Source organism: Tauraco erythrolophus, unplaced genomic scaffold (genome assembly GCF_009769465.1).
Source record: "Tauraco erythrolophus isolate bTauEry1 unplaced genomic scaffold, bTauEry1.pri scaffold_48_arrow_ctg1, whole genome shotgun sequence".
Lineage (NCBI taxonomy): Eukaryota > Metazoa > Chordata > Aves > Musophagiformes > Musophagidae > Tauraco > Tauraco erythrolophus.
Genome location: NW_028238617.1, coordinates 629,715 through 645,688, shown reverse-complemented (window position 1 = coordinate 645,688; position 15,974 = coordinate 629,715). Strand labels below are relative to the sequence as shown.

The window sequence follows — 15,974 nt, the reverse complement described above, 5'->3', positions numbered from 1 at the left end:
TCTGTTACACTTCAGGTAAACTGAGGCAGGACTCAAAATCCCTCTCTGTCCTTTGTTGTGCAACGTTTGAGTAAAATGGCTGGGAAAAAAGAGATTCCGTGCAAACAGTGTTAAGAGAAGCTGTTTTTTCCTCCGGGATTAAGCGTGGCTTCGCGAGGTACCAGCTGCGTCAAACATTGCTGCAGTGCTGAAAGTGAGCGAATCCTTTTTTCACAGGCCAGCGGGCCCTGCCCGTGGGTATGCCTTTGCCACTGGTGAGGCAAAGCCACCGGCACCACCGACCCCACAGCCAGAAGCACTGGAAACGGGAACGGGAGAAGGACTCTGCCCCGACGGAGCGGGGCTACCACTGTAATTCTGCCGTGGCGTTTGCTCAACTCTGTGGGGCTACGTGGGCACTGGGGTCTTCTGCAAGCAGGTCCACGTGTCTAGTTTACGTGGCTTGCTGTTCTTCCAGGAAAAGTGGTATTTAGCAAGACTCCTTTTTCCAATCTTTTCTCCTTTTTTTTTTTTTTATGGCATTTAGATGCATAAGGATTTAGGCTTATCTTTCTTAGAAGGATCCTGCCTTTAAAAATGGAAATATGGGGAAGGAAGGCAGCCCATCCTTATGCAGAGCTGGAAGAGATGCTTCTCCTTTCCATGGCTCGTGCAAGTCTGGACAGACCCAGGGGAGAATCATAGAAAGGTCTGAGTTGGAAGGGACCTTAAAGATCATCTGTTTCCAACCCCCCTGCCATGGGCAGGGACACCTTCCCCAAGACCAGGTTGCTCAAAGCCCCATCCAACCTGGCCTTGAACACTTCCAGGGATGGGGAATCCACAACTTCTCTGGGTAACCTGTGCCAGTGTTTCCCTACCCTCATTAAAAATCCTACCTACCTAATTGAAATCTCCCCTCTTCCAGTTTAAAGCCATTGACCCGTGTCCTGTCACTCCATGCCCGTCCAAAGCCCCTCTCCAGCTTTCCTGTAGCCCCTTTAGGCACTGGGAGGTGCTGGAAGGTCTCCGGAGCCTTCTCTTCTCCAGGCTGAACAGCCCCAACTCTCCCAGTCTGTCTCCATACAGAGGTGCTCCAGCCCTCGGATCATCTTCGTGGCCTCCTCTGGCCCCGCTCCAGCAGCTCCATGTCCTTCTGCTGTTGGGGCCCCCAGAGCTGAAGGCAGCACTGCAGGGGGGTCTCTGGAGAGCAGAGCAGAGGGGCAGAATCCCCCCCCTCGCCCTGCTGCCCACGCTGCTCTGGGTGCAGCCCAGGACACGGGTGGCTCTGGGCTGCCAGCGCATGGTGCCAGCTCATGCTGAGCTTCTCCTCACCCCCACCCCAAGTCCTTCTCCTCCGTGCTGCTCTCCAGCCATTCTCTGCCCAGCCTGTGCTTGTGCTTGGGATGGCCCACCCACGTGCAGGACCTTGCACTTGGCCTTGTTGAGCTTCATGAGTTTTGCACAGGCCCACTCTCCAGCCTGTCCCGGTCCCTCTGGATGGCATCCCTTCCTCCCATATCCACCACACCACAGTTGGTGTCATCAGCAAACTTGCTGAGGGTGCTCTCGATCCACTGTCCATGTTGCTGACAAAGGTGTCAGACAGCACCGGCTCCAATACTGACCCCTGAGGAACGCTTTGCCTTCTGCCCCCAGACAGCCCATCCCAGCGGGTGCAGTCCATCATCAGCAGTGCGGAGGATGAGCAGCACGTTCCTCATGACTTGTTCAGTGAGATGGATGAGATCTGCATGAAAGAGGGCGAAGGTGCCGAGTGGAAGGAAACAGCAAGGTAAGTCTGTGCTGCCGGGTGCGGTGGGAGAGCAGTCGATGCGCTGGCAGCACGGGGGACACGAAGCTCTTGCAGCTGCTGATGCGAGGAGCCTTCTCCTGCCACCGTGCAGCTCCGTCAGAGGGGCTGCAGAGCTGCGGCTGTTTTTGCAATGGCGCTGATCGCACTCCATCTCCGCAGGTGGCTGAAGTTTGAGGAGGACGTGGAAGATGGTGGCGAGCGCTGGAGCAAGCCCTACGTGGCCACGCTGTCCATGCACAGCCTCTTGGAGCTGAGGAGCTTCATCATCAACGGGATGGTGCTGCTGGACGTTTGTGCCAACAGCATTGAAGAGATTGCAGGTACTGTGGGCACCGCGTCCCTCTGGGAACGGCCGAGTTGGGCTCGCCCTGGTGCCCTTCTCTCCTGAATCAACCCTGCCCGATGGCAGGTCCTTTTTCTGAAGTCACTTGCTGTTTTAAGCGATGAATGAGCCCTTTGATGATGGTTTTTAGCAAAAGAAAATTCTTGCTTTGGCTGCAAAGGCTGAACTGAATGAAAATGTCATGTGAAGCAAGGCTGAGCTTCTGTTAGGGTGTCCTGCATGGCACAGCCTACCCGGGGGATTTAGGGGTGTGAACCTGAGGGGTTTTCGCTCTGACAGCTTCATTTCCCTTTGGCCATCCCCAGATACGATCCTGGGCCAGCAAGAACAGTCCACGGCGTTCGATGAGTGTGTGCGGGCAAAAGCTCGAGAAGTTCTTTTGAAGAAGCATCACCATCAGAAGGAGAAAGCAACAACCTTCTCGACATTGTCTTCCTCGTTAGCCTGATGTGAGCAAGAGGGAGTCAGGCCTGCACGTTGCCAACAAGCCAGGTAAGGGTTTTCTGCCAGGGACTGCAACCCAGGAGGTTTCTGCCAGGGACTGGCACCAGTGAGGGTTTCTGCCAGGGACTGGCACCAGGTGAAGATTTTGCCAGGGACTGGCACCAGGTGAGGTTCCTTCAGGGTTTTGGCCCTGTTAGCTTGTCCTGCCAAAGGAGAAGGTCCCAATTGCTCCTTGACGTATTTCTGAGTGTGTTCTTTCCTGCAGCTCAAACACTCACTTCAGAGGCTCAAACTGAGTGTGAACCACGAGACCAGCACTGTGGATTTAAGCAAGGTGAGACCCTCGTCGCTTTCTTACACCTTTAGGGCCAGATTTGCTCCTGCAGACTCGGCTGCAGAGCGTGCTGCAGAGCGCTGTGGGCTTTGCTTTTGGGGTAATCGCCTGAAAATCACTTGTTGTGCCCAGGCGGAGCTGCACTTCCTGAAGAAAATTCCCGCTGGAGCTGAGCATCCACTGTGCTCGTAGGAGAGCTGGATTTCCTCTCCAGCCATCGTGGCATTTGTCCGCCTGACCCCGGCTGTCCTCTCGCGGGCATGACGGAAGTTCCCATCCCAACCAGGTCTGAATGAGAAGAACAAAGTTTTATTGTTTAAAAAAACCAACAAAACAACATCAATGTCCTGCATCACTTTGGCATCCCAAGAGACCAGGCCAGTGGGAGCAAGCACGTTTCTCCTGCTCACATCTCCTCGCCTTCGTTTCTCTCTTCCCTGCTGTGGCTTTTAAATCCCGTTGGACAATTTGAACAAAAGTTGGTCCAAAACCTAAATTTGTGATGGTTGCATGAATTTCAAAATTCATCGTGCAGTCGTTGAGCCTGTGTCCCCTCTCGAGCCGCGCTCTTGGTTCGCAGCTCGCCGGGATTTCTTGGGTGCCCTTTCAGCGAGTGCACGTTCTTCTTCCTCATTTTGTTTTTCTTGCCCAGGTTCCTGTTTGTTCTGCTTGGACCACAAGGAAAAGGCCATGAGTACCATGAGATCGGCAGGTCCATGGGCTACTCTGATGACGGATGAGTGAGATAAGAGCCATCTCCGGGCCTTTTTGGCTTTCGTATCCCCTCTCCCTGGCTCTGTGGTAGTGAGGAAGAGTAGTAGCGAGAGCTTTTTGCCCTGTTGGGACATCCGAGGTGAGTTGTCCTCTCACCAGGGTGTCTCTTACTGGCAGGTTTTCCATGACGTTGCCTACAAAGCTAAGGACCAGGCTGACCTCATTGCGGCCTCGATGAGTTCCTGGATCAAGTCACGGTGTTGCCGCCGGGAGAGTGGGATCCATCGATCCGAATCGAGCCCCCAGAAAATGTCCCCTCGCAGGTGGGTGCTGCGGCAGAGGGAGGCACGAGGGGGGACGGGCAGGACGGCAGCACGGCCAGGGATGCTGTTCATGGTCACAGGGTCCCAGCTGGGCACAGTCACGCACACCAGGACCAGAAGCAAAGGAAGCCAGTGGCTACAAACACCTTTGATCTTCTTTCCATTTGAACAGGAAAAAAGGAAGATGCCAGGAGCTGTCGATGACAGCGCTTCTCACAGCGAGCCGGAGAAACACAGCGGTCCTGAGCTGCAGCGGACGGGAAGGTGTGAGCTGTAATAGTTTGGTTTTTTTTCTGTTTCCTCTGAAATCTGAGCATGCCCCTTCCCTTGTGGCAGGTTTCTGGGGTGACCTGGCTCAGTGAAGGGGCTCCACATGACCAGCTTTGTCCAGGCAGAGAGCTCTGCTGCTTCTCAAAGCTGGGGCTTCTCAAAGCTGGAGTCTTTGCCTCCTCATCTGCGCCATCTTCATCTATGAGGCTGTAGAGAAGCTGATACACCTGCGAGAGACCTACCCCGTGCACATGCACAGCAAGCTTGACTTCCTCACCACCTACTAGTGGGTTTTTTTCCTCCTAAAAGGCCCGCGGCCCAGGCCAGGAGCTCAGGGCTGGCACCTCCATCGCCTTTCCCTTACGCGTGTCTTGGCTTCTCTCCTCCCAGCTGTAAGTGTGAGGGCACCAGCACATCCCAGCAATGAAACCCTGCGTTCTGGGAGAGCAACAAGGTCAACGTGTCTCGCATCGCCTGGGAAAACCTCACGGTGACTGTAAGTGCTCTGAGCCACTGCTCCCTCCTGCCAGGGCCACGGGGTCCAGGGGCGTTGGCATGGTGCAAAAGTCAGAGCCCTTTGGGTGCCGATGGGCTTTGAACTGTTCTCGTGCTGGTCTGACAAGACGTTGCTCAAATCTAACGTATGGTTTGACCAGCTTGGTCCTGGGAAGGGAGAGTCCAGCTTGTCCCCAGCGTGGTGGGTGATAACTGTCCTCCTCACGCCTGTTGCAGGACAGTGTTTCTGCCAGGAGCAAGGTTAAGTGGGTGGTGTGATTGCTGTAGAAGTGGGAGGACTGAAGTTGGTGCCTGGAGGTTGTAATTGGCTCCGTAATTGGTTCCTGCCCCTCCAGGCCTTGCTCGCTGACTCAGTGCTGTCTGTAGGTGCCTGCACACCCCTGCATGGCTGAGCAGCCTCTCGGGCTGCTGCTGCTGGAAGCAGAGCCCAGCCCATAGGAGTGGGGGCTCTTTTGGGACTTTCTTCATCCCCTCTTGGCTGTGTCCTTTGAGCCCTCCACTGGGAAGGGACCATTGTCTCTTCTCCTTCCCTGTGATGGTTGTCTTGGCCTTCCTTCCCCATTCCCTCTTTTCTCTCTCCCCAAGAGTTTCCAGCGTTTCCTTCCCCTCTGGTGTCTTCTTCAGCCATGGTTACCTGCCGTTCAAGCAGAGCGTGTGCCATGGGTGTGGGGTACGGTGTCCCACCACATCTCTCCCTCTGCTCTCCTCTGTGTAGCTCGATGAGTCGCTTGTTCAGCTGCTGTTGATCATTAAATACAAATCTCCATTGGCAGCAGCAGTTACACAGTCATGGATCTTGGAGCAAGATCCTCACAATCCCCGAGTTATCTGAGGTTTCCTTGCTGCATGTGCACTGCCTTTGTGTCCTGATTCTCCGTTCTCCAGGAATGTCGGTATTTGCACGGAGAGTTTCAAGGACCTGCCTGTGGACAGAACGGCCCCTACGCACCTAATGTCCTCTTCTGGTGCTGCATCCTCTTCTTCTCCACCTTTGTTCTGGCGAGTTTACTGAAGAAGCTTAAAACCAGCCGTTACTTCCCAACCAGAGTAAGTAGAAGATGGTGGCCAGCAGCAGTCTGCACTTAAATTTCCCCAAATTACTTTCCCGGAGCACTAAGCAGGATTTGCCACCACTTGGTCAAGCTGGAAGACATTCACCTCATAGGCCAAGCTCTCCCATCTCCTTGGATGTCCCTCACTTGTCTCCATGAGTGCAAAATGATTGTAGCGTTTCCCACCTGCCTCGCGACCTGCCCCAGAGTGATTTTTTGCTCAGGCAGTGGGAAATCAGGTCTTCCAAAGTTTGTTGGTTTTTTTTTCCACCTTCGGTACATGATGTACTCAAGGGGAGAGTCGATTCACATGAGGAGCTGCCAGAGAAGAAGACACTCTTGTTTCCTTTTGAGGAATAAATGATGCCTCAGTGCCGTATGCCCACTTTAGCTGTAATGTGGCTGTGGTGGCAGACAGCTGCTTGCTTATTTTTTCAAAGTTTGGCAAGGTTTGAATTACACCAACCCTTTGCCACTTAGTTCACCTTTTTGTATTGTCTGACACCAGATCTCACAGGGAGAAACACAGCAAGAGTATCTAAGTGAGGGGTTTGGGTGTGTGTCCTCAGAGTGGTGGGATCTTGTTAACTGGCCTCAATGCTGTTGACGTCCCTCACTTTTCTGTCTCATGTTACGGCCCCGTTCACGATGCCCCATTCAGCTCTGGTTTCTCGCCCCAGGTACGGTCCACAGTAAGTGACTTTGCTGTTTTCCTCACCATTGTCATCATGGTGCTCGTGGACTTCATTGGTTGGGATCCCATCGCCGAAGCTCCATGTTCCCGATGTATTCAAGTAACGAAATGTTTTGGCCTGGAGCTGGTTTCACCCCATGCTCTTGGGACTTTCTGGGGATGCCACAAGGTGATGCCGGGGCAGGACAGGGCTGAGTCTGGAGGAGATGCTGGTGATGTGACCATCTCCTCTTCCACTGCCAAGCAAGGCATTTCTTTCTGGAAATGAGAAGCCAGCCTCAATACTAGATACCCGCAGCAGAAGTATCTGCAGATGTTTCCAAAGAGGACACTGGCACTACTGAAGCCCAGGGTGACACAAAGCCAGGGCTGGAGGGGAAAATCCAAGCCAGTGAAGTGGCTGGGCTGGGAGCTGATCTGGATGTGTGTGCTTTGTTGCAGCCTACCAGAGACGACCGCGGGTGGTTTATTCCACCCCATAGGACCCACCCTTGGTGGACGGTGTTTGTTGCGCTCATCCCAGCTCTGCTCTGCACCATCTTAATATTCATGGACCAGCAGATCAGTGCTGTTATTGTGAACAGGAAGGAGCACAGGCTGAAGGTAAGGGGCTGCAAGAGATGACCCCATCCCCAGCCCACTCCAGGCTGCCAGTATGGGGAGAAGCTCCTATTCCAAATGCTTTGGGGAAGACATTGGTTTGGGACAACGTCAGTCTGTGTGGCGGGATGCTCCCCTGCATTAATGATGGCACAGGGAGCAAACACCAGGACAGTTGAGCTGAGCGATCTCTTGGAGCAGCAAATGAATCTTTGAGCAATGTAGAAGTGCACTTTGGTGGGGGAACGAATCGTTTTGATGCGCTGCCGGAGATGACTGAGTCCTGTCTTACTTGCCAGGGGTAGACATTCACCTGTTAAGGAGAACAAGTGTCCTCCTTTATTTGTGGGTTTGTTTTTTCTTGAGAATTAGATTTCGCGTGAGCTCTGGAAATCCACTTTGTCTGATCTGCTGCCAGATTTTCATGCAAGGTGCTTGCACAAAGACTGGATACGTCCTCAGTTGTTTCCTATACTTGAGTTTTAAAGAATTTGACCTGAGCTCAGGTCAGGTGGTCTTCAGCTTGGAAGAATTTGACCCTGAGTAGGGTTTGAGTCTGGCTCGTGATGTTGTCCTTGCTCTTGTGCTGTGGGATGCTCTGATTCTTGTTTTTTTGCTCCCCACAGAAAGGATGCGGGTACCACCTGGACCTTTTCATGGTGGCCGTGATGCTTGGGGTGTGCTCCGTGATGGGGCTGCCCTGGTTTGTGGCTGCGACCGTCCTGTCCATCACCCACGTGAACAGCCTCAAAGTAGAGTCGAAGTGCTCAGCTCCAGGAGAACAACCCAAGTTTTTGGGGATACGAGAGCAGAGAGTCACCGGCTTGATGATCTTTGTGCTCATGGGCTGCTCCGTCTTCTTCACTGCTGTGTTAAAGGTAAGAGAAAAAGGCAAAAGGTGAGCCCACCTCGAGGTGTGCTCAAGGCAAGCAAGGAAGACAACTGCTTTAATTTGCAGGTGTCTTCCAGGGCAACCCGTGTTTATGGGTTTCAATTCCGCGTCTTCAGACCAGGACATCTGCTCTCTTTCAAACAGGCAGCACGTTACCAGTTGCAATTTGCTCCCCCAAATGCCTCGCAACAGCCTTTCCCAGTAGCTAAACACACTGAGATCATCCCCGTGGGCTTCCTTGTGTGCTCTTCCCACAAAAGAATCTCATCTCTAGGCTAGAAGGAGGCACGTTTCCTTTGCGTGTTGCCACAAGAAAACACAGAAATGTTTGTCTGCCGTCACAGAACGTGGCAGACGGTAGCCTGGGTGAATGGCCTGTTTTCCTTCCACCTTTGTGGAAAATAGGATTGTTCTGATGAAACGTAACTCAAAAGTTCAGCCTAAAGCAGAGCATCAGCTCACCCGCAGGCATAAAATCCCGAATGGTTAAAATCCCACACGTCTCTTCTTGCCTGTGGAAGAGACAGGTGGTACTGAAAATGTCACTTAAAAAAATTAAGTACTGTCATTTTTTTTCCCCCAGTTTACACCAATGCCTGTGCTTTATGGCGTCTTTCTCTACATGGGTGTGTCGTCGCTCAGAGGCATTCAGGTACGGACTCTTCCAGCCTGCAGCACGTTGGGTGCCTGCTATTTCGGCTGTGAGAGCAGGAAAAGAGCAGTGGGATGGGAAAAAGCTGTCTGAAAGGAAGCAGGGAAAATACTGAGGTGGCAACTTTTCCCTTTTATTTTGCAGTTCTTTGATCGCTTGAAGCTGTTTTGGATGCCGGCAAAACACCAGCCGGATTTCATCTACCTGCGGCACGTCCCCCTTGCGAAAGGTGCACCTCTTCACCGTGATCCAGCTGATCTGCCTCGTCCTGCTCTGGGTCATTAAGGTGTCCCGTGCTGCCATCATCTTTCCCATGATGGTAAGAGCCGGTGCCGCTCGGCAGCGGGATGTTTTCAGCGTTGGAGGGAGACGCGGCATCGTCTCTGGCCCCATCGCATCTTCCCTCTCTTGTTTCTGAAGGTTTTGGCTCTCGTGTTTGTCCGGAAAGTGATGGACTTCTGCTTCTCCAAGCGGGAGCTCAGCTTTCTGGATGACCTTATGCCAGAAAGCAAGAAGTCGGTTGATGTTGAAAATCAGGCCAAAGAAGAAGAGGTAAAGCTTGCCGGGTGCTCCGGGCGGGACATCCCCCTCGGGCGGTTGGATCGCCTGTTTCTGTCACGTCCCTGGAACAGGCAGGGAGAACCGTGACACGCGAAGCAGCTCCTCTCTGCTGGGGAGGTCCCACAAACGGGGCTGAACCAGCAGCGGCCGGCAGCTCTTCCACTGACGACGCTCTCCCTGTCTCTCTTCCCAACCACCCCCGCGCCTCCATTTTCATGTTTAGGAATCTGGAGTTTGAAGGAGCGCACAGTCCACCGCGTCGCCCCTCACCAGCTGCTCCCAGCGCTGCCGCCCCTTCCCAGGGAACGGCTCCGGCACGTCCCGCAGCCTGAGGCCTGGACGGCTGCGCGTTTCGGTGGGAGCCCTCAGCGTTTCACCGGGCACAGAGCGCAGCGGAGCCCCTCGGAGGAACATGGCCGCCACCTCAGCGCCTCCCGCCGCGGCTGCCGCCTCATGGCGCGTCGCTCCGCTCCCGCCGCTTCCCACCTCGGGAGGAGCCGCGCGACGCCGGAAAGTGCCGCTGTCTGAAGTGAAATGAAGTCACTGAAGTGACCAAGGGGAATTCTTGGGGGGGGAAACCCTTCCACGGGTGTTCCTGGACTCGCTGTAGGACTGAGGAAAAATAAAAATCCTTGAAGTGACCCGAGATGCGTCTGTTACACTTCAGGTAAACTGAGGCAGGACACTCAAAATCCCTCTCTGTCCTGCGGGGATAATAAAATGCAGCAAAATAGGAATTTGTGGCTTTCGGTCACTACCTGGTGCGCATCGTAATGTCTGATTCCTGAACAGTCATTTTCGTGACCAGGAGTCGGTAACCGGGGATATGCTGGTTACTCTGGGTGCCACGGAGCTGCTCTCCCTGGTGTCCGGGAGGATCTGTCCCTCTGACTGATCTGCAGATTCCATCATCCCCCAGACCGGTGTCTGACTTGAGGATGAACCAGAACGGGGGTGCCAATATGGCGCTTCTGGAAGAGCTACAGGCAGCGTGGCTGGCTGAACGTTCCCAACGAGCGAGAAAACTCCCCAAAATCCCACTGGCACGTCCGCGGAGCACAGCAGGATGGGCAGAGGGAGATGCTTTGCCGTGGGAAGGGCTGCCGGGGGCAGGTTCATCCTTGGAGGTTCTCGAGGGCCTTGGAGGTTGTTGGTGGCCATCTCCTGTGACCATGTGCCATCTAGTGAGTCCTGCAGGTATCACGTCTGGAGACTGAAACTTGCTGTGATCAGAAGTGCAGGTTTGGGGTTATTTTCCCCGATTTGGAAAGTGCTTTGTTTTGTTTTCTTTTAAGAAAGGAATACCATATAGGTGTATACAATATATGCTCTCTCTATAAATACACAATATGTAAATTGAATGCAATAAAGGTGATGACACGTCCTGTTTTATTTGGGTACCTAAGAAAAAACCTCCTACAAGGAGGACCCTGCCCGTGGGTATGCCTTTGCCACTGGTGAGGCAAAGCCACCGGCACCACCGACCCCACAGCCAAAAGCACTGGAAACGGGAACGGGAGAAGGACTCTGCCCCGACGGAGCGGGGCTACCACTGCAAGTCCCGCTGTGGCATTTGCTAAACCTCCGTGGGGCTACGTGGGCACTGGGGTCTTCTGCAAGCAGGTCCACCCTGCAGCTCCGTCAAAGGGGCTGCAGAGCTGCGGCTGTTTTCTTGCAATGGCGCTGATCGCACTCCATCTCCGCGGGTGGCTGAAGTTTGAGGAGGACGTGGAAGACGGCGGCGAGCGCTGGAGCAAGCCCTACGTGGCCACGCTGTTCATGCACAGCCTCTTGGAGCTGAGGAGCTTCATCATCAACGGGACTGTGCTGCTGGACGTTGTGCCAACAGCATTGAAGAGATTGCAGGTACTGTGGGCACCGCCACCCCATCATAAAAGGCCACCAAGTTGGTCAGGCACGATCTGCCTTTGGTGAAGCCATGTTGGCTGTCACCCACCACCTCCTTGCTCTCCATGTGCCTTAGCATGGTTCCCAGGAGAATCTGCTCCATGACCTTGCCAGGCACAGAGGTCATGGGCCTGTAGTTGCCCGGGTCCTCCTTGTTCCCCTTTTTAAAAAATGGGGGTTATGTTCCCTCTCTTCCAGTCATCGGGGACCTCGCCAGACCGCCACGACTTCTCAAATACAATGGCCAGTGGCTTGGCAACTTCATCCGCCAGTTCCTTCAGGACCCGCGGATGGATTTCATCAGGTCCCATGGACTTGTGCACCTTCAAGTTCCTCAGATGTTCCCGAACCTGCTCTTCAAGTACAGTGGGCGGTGGTTCATCCTCACAGTCCCTGCTAGTTCTTTCCACAGCTTGGGTGGTAAGACAAGAGGCTTTATCAGTGAAGACTGAGGCAAAAAGTCATTGAGTAACTCAGCCTTCTCTATGTCCCGGGTAACCAGAGCACCAGTATCCTTCCGGAGGGGGCCTACATTCTCCTTGGACTTCCTTTTGTCCCCTACATACCTATAGAAGCTTTTCTTATTGCTTTTTGTATCCCTTGCCAAATTCAATTCCTTCAGGGCTTTAGCCTTCCTCACCTGATCCCTGGTCACTCGTACAGCTTCTCTGTATTCCTCCCAGGCTATCTGTCTCTGCTTCCACCCTCTATAGATTCATAGATTCATAGATTTCTAGGTTGGAAAAGACCTTAGAGATCATCGAGTCCAACCATCCCTAATCCCCATTAAACCATATCCCTAACTAGTTCATCCACCCTATTCTTAAACACATCCAGGGATGGGGACTCAACCACCTCCCTGGGCAGCCTATTCCAGTGGCTGACAACCCTTTCAGAGAAGAAATACTTCCTAACATCCAACCTGAACCTCCCCTGACTAAGCTTATGCCCGTTTCCTCTTGTTCTGTCACCCAACACTAATGTAAAGAGTCCTTCCCCCATCTCCCCACCATCTTTTCTCAAGTATTTGTAGGCCGTAATCAGGTCTCCCCTCAGCCTCCTCTTCTCCAGGCTAAACAGCCCCAACTCCCTCAGCTGCTCCCCATAAGTTTTATTTTCCAGCCCCTTGACCAGTTTAGTTGCCCTTCTTTGGACTCGCTCCAGGAGCTCAATATCTCTCTTAAAGCGAGGGGCCCAAAACTGGGCACAATGTTCCAGGTGCGGCCTCACCAGTGCCGAGTACAGGGGCAGGATCACTTCCCTGCTCCTGCTGGTCACACTGTTCTTGATAGACGCCAGTATCCCATTGGCCTTTTTGGCCACCTGGGCACACTGCTGGCTCATATCAAGCCGGTAGTCAACCAAGACCCCCAGGTCCTTCTCCGCCAGGCAGCTCTCCAGCCACTCCTCCCCGAGCCTGTAGCGATGCTTGGGGTTTTTACACCCCAAGTGAAGGACTCTGCACTTGGCCTTATTAAAGCTCATGCATTGGCCTCAGCCCAACGATCCAGTCTGTTCAAATCCCTCTGAAGGGCCTCCCTACCCTCGAGCAGATCGACACAGCCTCCCAGCTTGGTGTCGTCCGCAAATTTACTGAGGGCACATTCAATCCCCTCATCCAGGTCGTTGATAAAGATGTTAAACAGAACCGGACCCAGCACTGAGCCCTGGGGAACCCCACTGGTGACCGGCCTCCAGCCGGATTTAGCCCCATTTACCACCACTCTTGGGGCCCGGCCATCCAGCCAGGTTTTAACCCAAAGGAGGGTGTGCCTGTCCAGGCCAGCAGTTACCAGTTTCTCAACCAGAACACTATGAGAACTGTATCAAAGGCTTTACTGAGGTCAAGGAAAACTACATCCACAGCCCTTCCCTCGTCAACCAGGCGGGTCACCCTGTCATAGAAGGTGATCAGGTTTGATTGGCAAGACCTGCCTTTCATAAACCCATGTTGACTGGGCCTGATCATCCGGTTAACCTGTATGTGCTCATTAATAGCACTCAAGATCACCTGTTCCATGACTTTGCCCGTCACCGAGGTCAGACTGACAGGCCTGTAGTTCCCCGGATCCTCCTTCCACCCTTTTTTGTAAATGGGGGTAACATCCGCCAGCCTCCAGCCTTCTCTGTATTCCTCCAGGCTCCTGCCCTTGCTTCCACTCTCTGTAGGCTTCCTTTTTTTTTTTTTGAGTTGGCCCAGGAGCCCTTTGTTCATCCATGTAGGCTTCCTGGTGTTCCTACCTGATTTTCTCTTGTTGGGATGCACTGCTCCAGAGCTTGGAGGAGGTGATCCTTGCAGATTCACCAGCTTTCCTGGGCCCCTCTTCCCTCCAGGGCTTTTTCCCATGGGACTCTACCAAGCAGATCCTGAAGAGGCCAGAGTCTGCTCTCCTGAAACCCAGGGCAGTGGAGCTGCTGAGCACCCTCCCTGCCGCCCTAAAAATCTTGAACTCCACCATTTCATGGTCCCTACAGCAAGCTGCCCTTGAGCATCACGTTCCCCACCAGCCCCTCCTTGGTGGTGAGAACAAGGTCCAGCAAAGCACCTCTCCTTGTTGGTTCCTCTATTGCTCGGAGAAGGAAGTTATGTCAATGCATTCCAGGAACCTCCTGGATTGCCTGTGCCCTGCTGCGTTTGTCCCTCCAACAGATATCAGGGTGGCTGAAGTCCCCATGGGGGCCAGGGCTCGGTGAACGTGAGCCTGCTCCCATCTGTCTATAGAGGGCCTCATCCCCTTGGTCTTCCTGGTCAGGTGGCCTGTAGCAGACCCCCACTATAATGTCCCCTGTCCCTGCTTCCCCTTTAATCCTGACCCATAAGCTCTTGGTCAGCTCCTCATCCAGACCGCAGATGCAGGTCCGTGCACTCCAGCTGGTCACTGACACAGAGCCACACCTTCTCCTCATCTCCCTGCCTGTCCCTTCCTAAAGAGCCTGTACCCTTCCATTCCAACTCTCCAGCCATAGGATTCATCCCACCACATCCTCATGATGCCAGTAAGATCAGAACCCTGCAGGCACGCACACACCTCTAACTCCTCGTGTTTATTCCCCATGCTGCGTGCGTTGGCATAGAGGCGTTCAGGCTGAGCGCCCAAGGAGCTGACGTCTGGCTGGAACAGCTGGAACTCCTTCCTGCTGCTTTGGAGGTGCTCTCAGCTTGTCTTCATCAGCTGATATGGTCCCCCTCCCCCTTCGATCCAGTTTAAAGCCCCATCGATGAGCCCCGCTGGGATGTGCACAGACCCTCGTTCCCTTTGGGAAAGGCGGATCCCAGCTGGTGCCAGCAAGCTGGTGCCATGTGGGCCCACCCTATGTCCGGAAAGTGATGGACTTCTGCTTCTCCAAGCGGGAGCTCAGCTTTCTGGATGACCTTATGCCAGAAAGCAAGAAGTCGGTTGATGTTGAAAATCAGGCCAAAGAAGAAGAGTAAGCTTGCCGGGTGCTCCGGGCGGGACATCCCCCTCGGGCGGTTGGATCGCCTGTTTCTGTCACGTCCCTGGAACAGGCAGGGAGAACCGTGACACGCGAAGCAGCTCCTCTCTGCTGGGGAGGTCCACAAACGGGGCTGAACCAGCAGCGGCCGGCAGCCTCTTCCACTGACGACGCTCTCCCTGTCTCTCTTCCCAACCACCCCCCGCGCCGCCATTCTCATGTTTAGGAATGTGGACTTTGAAGGAGAGGAGCGAGAGCGTGACTCAGGGATGTGCCGCGCAGACACGGGGAGACACTGCTTTTTTCCGTTGGAGGATTCCATTAAAGCCATGCCGGTTCCCAGTTATCCTGTGGTGCTTCAGGCATTCATCTCCAGACCAGCAAACTGAGGTGCGCATCATGGTCCATGTGAGTTGGGTGTTGTTCAGCCGCCGTGTGTTGTAGCGGTTTTGTCGTGGCAGAGGGACTGCTCCTGCAGCTGATGCCGGGTAGGAATCCCGTGATCAAAACCCCAAAGTTGTGGCAGTGACACCAGCCACAGAGCCACGTATCGACAGACTGGGCACGTCTGTTTCTTCCAGTCGCTGCTGCAATGGAGGAGAGAGGACAGGATGACCTGTGCTCAGACTTCTTACCAACCATCCCAGGGCCCTGAAGTCTCTTTTGATGGCCCACGGACTGTGTGTTGTGGCTTCATCACCACCCACATGGAAGGGCAGTAATGGGTGATAGTCCGAGGGCGTACCAGGCTGGGAAGTTTCCTGGCGATGTCCTTAACCGGGCGCAGGGAGGCAGCAGAATTCCCTAAGAGGAGGGTCAGCCCGGCATATCGCACCCTCTGCTCCCCTCAGATAGCAGTCACCTACAACTATTCCCCGTTTTTTCTTCGACGAGGTGGTGGTTATGGGGGGGGGCCTTTCCGACCCTGGCGACACCTCTGGTGTGAGGGGCCCTCATCCACATCAACCATCTGCAGGCGTCCTGGTTCAGGGACGGAGTCAGGGGTGGTGAGCAATCACACTGCGCATCGCTTGTCTGCAGATATTACCACCACTGCACACACAGATATTCACACAGCAGTAGCAGCATTAAACTGTTCTTATCTCACCCCACGGGTCTCTCTCCCTTTTCCCTCCATCTCTTCCATCCCTGGGCTGGGACAGGGCGACGAGAGGCCATGTGCAGTTTAGCTGCCGGCCTAAACCACGGCACGGGCCATCCCCCTCCAGCATCCCCTGTGCCCAGTGCAGAGGACTCAGCCTTCCCACTGCTGAACAGAGGCACGACGAAGAGGCAGAGACGGACCGGGGAAGAACAAGCGACGTGGCCAGTGTTAACCGTGAGAAGGAGGAGCTGGAAGGGCAGCCTCGGTCTGCTAACGAGGCTTTGTTGAAGCACCAGAAGGAGGGAGGCCATGCCAGAGCCAGACCTTCCTGAAAAC

The 15,974-nt window shown here is 54.2% G+C and overlaps 1 pseudogene; it reads left to right on the top strand.

Moving 5' to 3' along the window:
* Window positions 1-239: 239 nt before the first annotated feature.
* On the top strand, window positions 240-14,531 carry LOC147525938 (electroneutral sodium bicarbonate exchanger 1-like; annotated as a pseudogene).
* The last annotated feature ends 1,443 nt before the right edge of the window (window positions 14,532-15,974 follow it).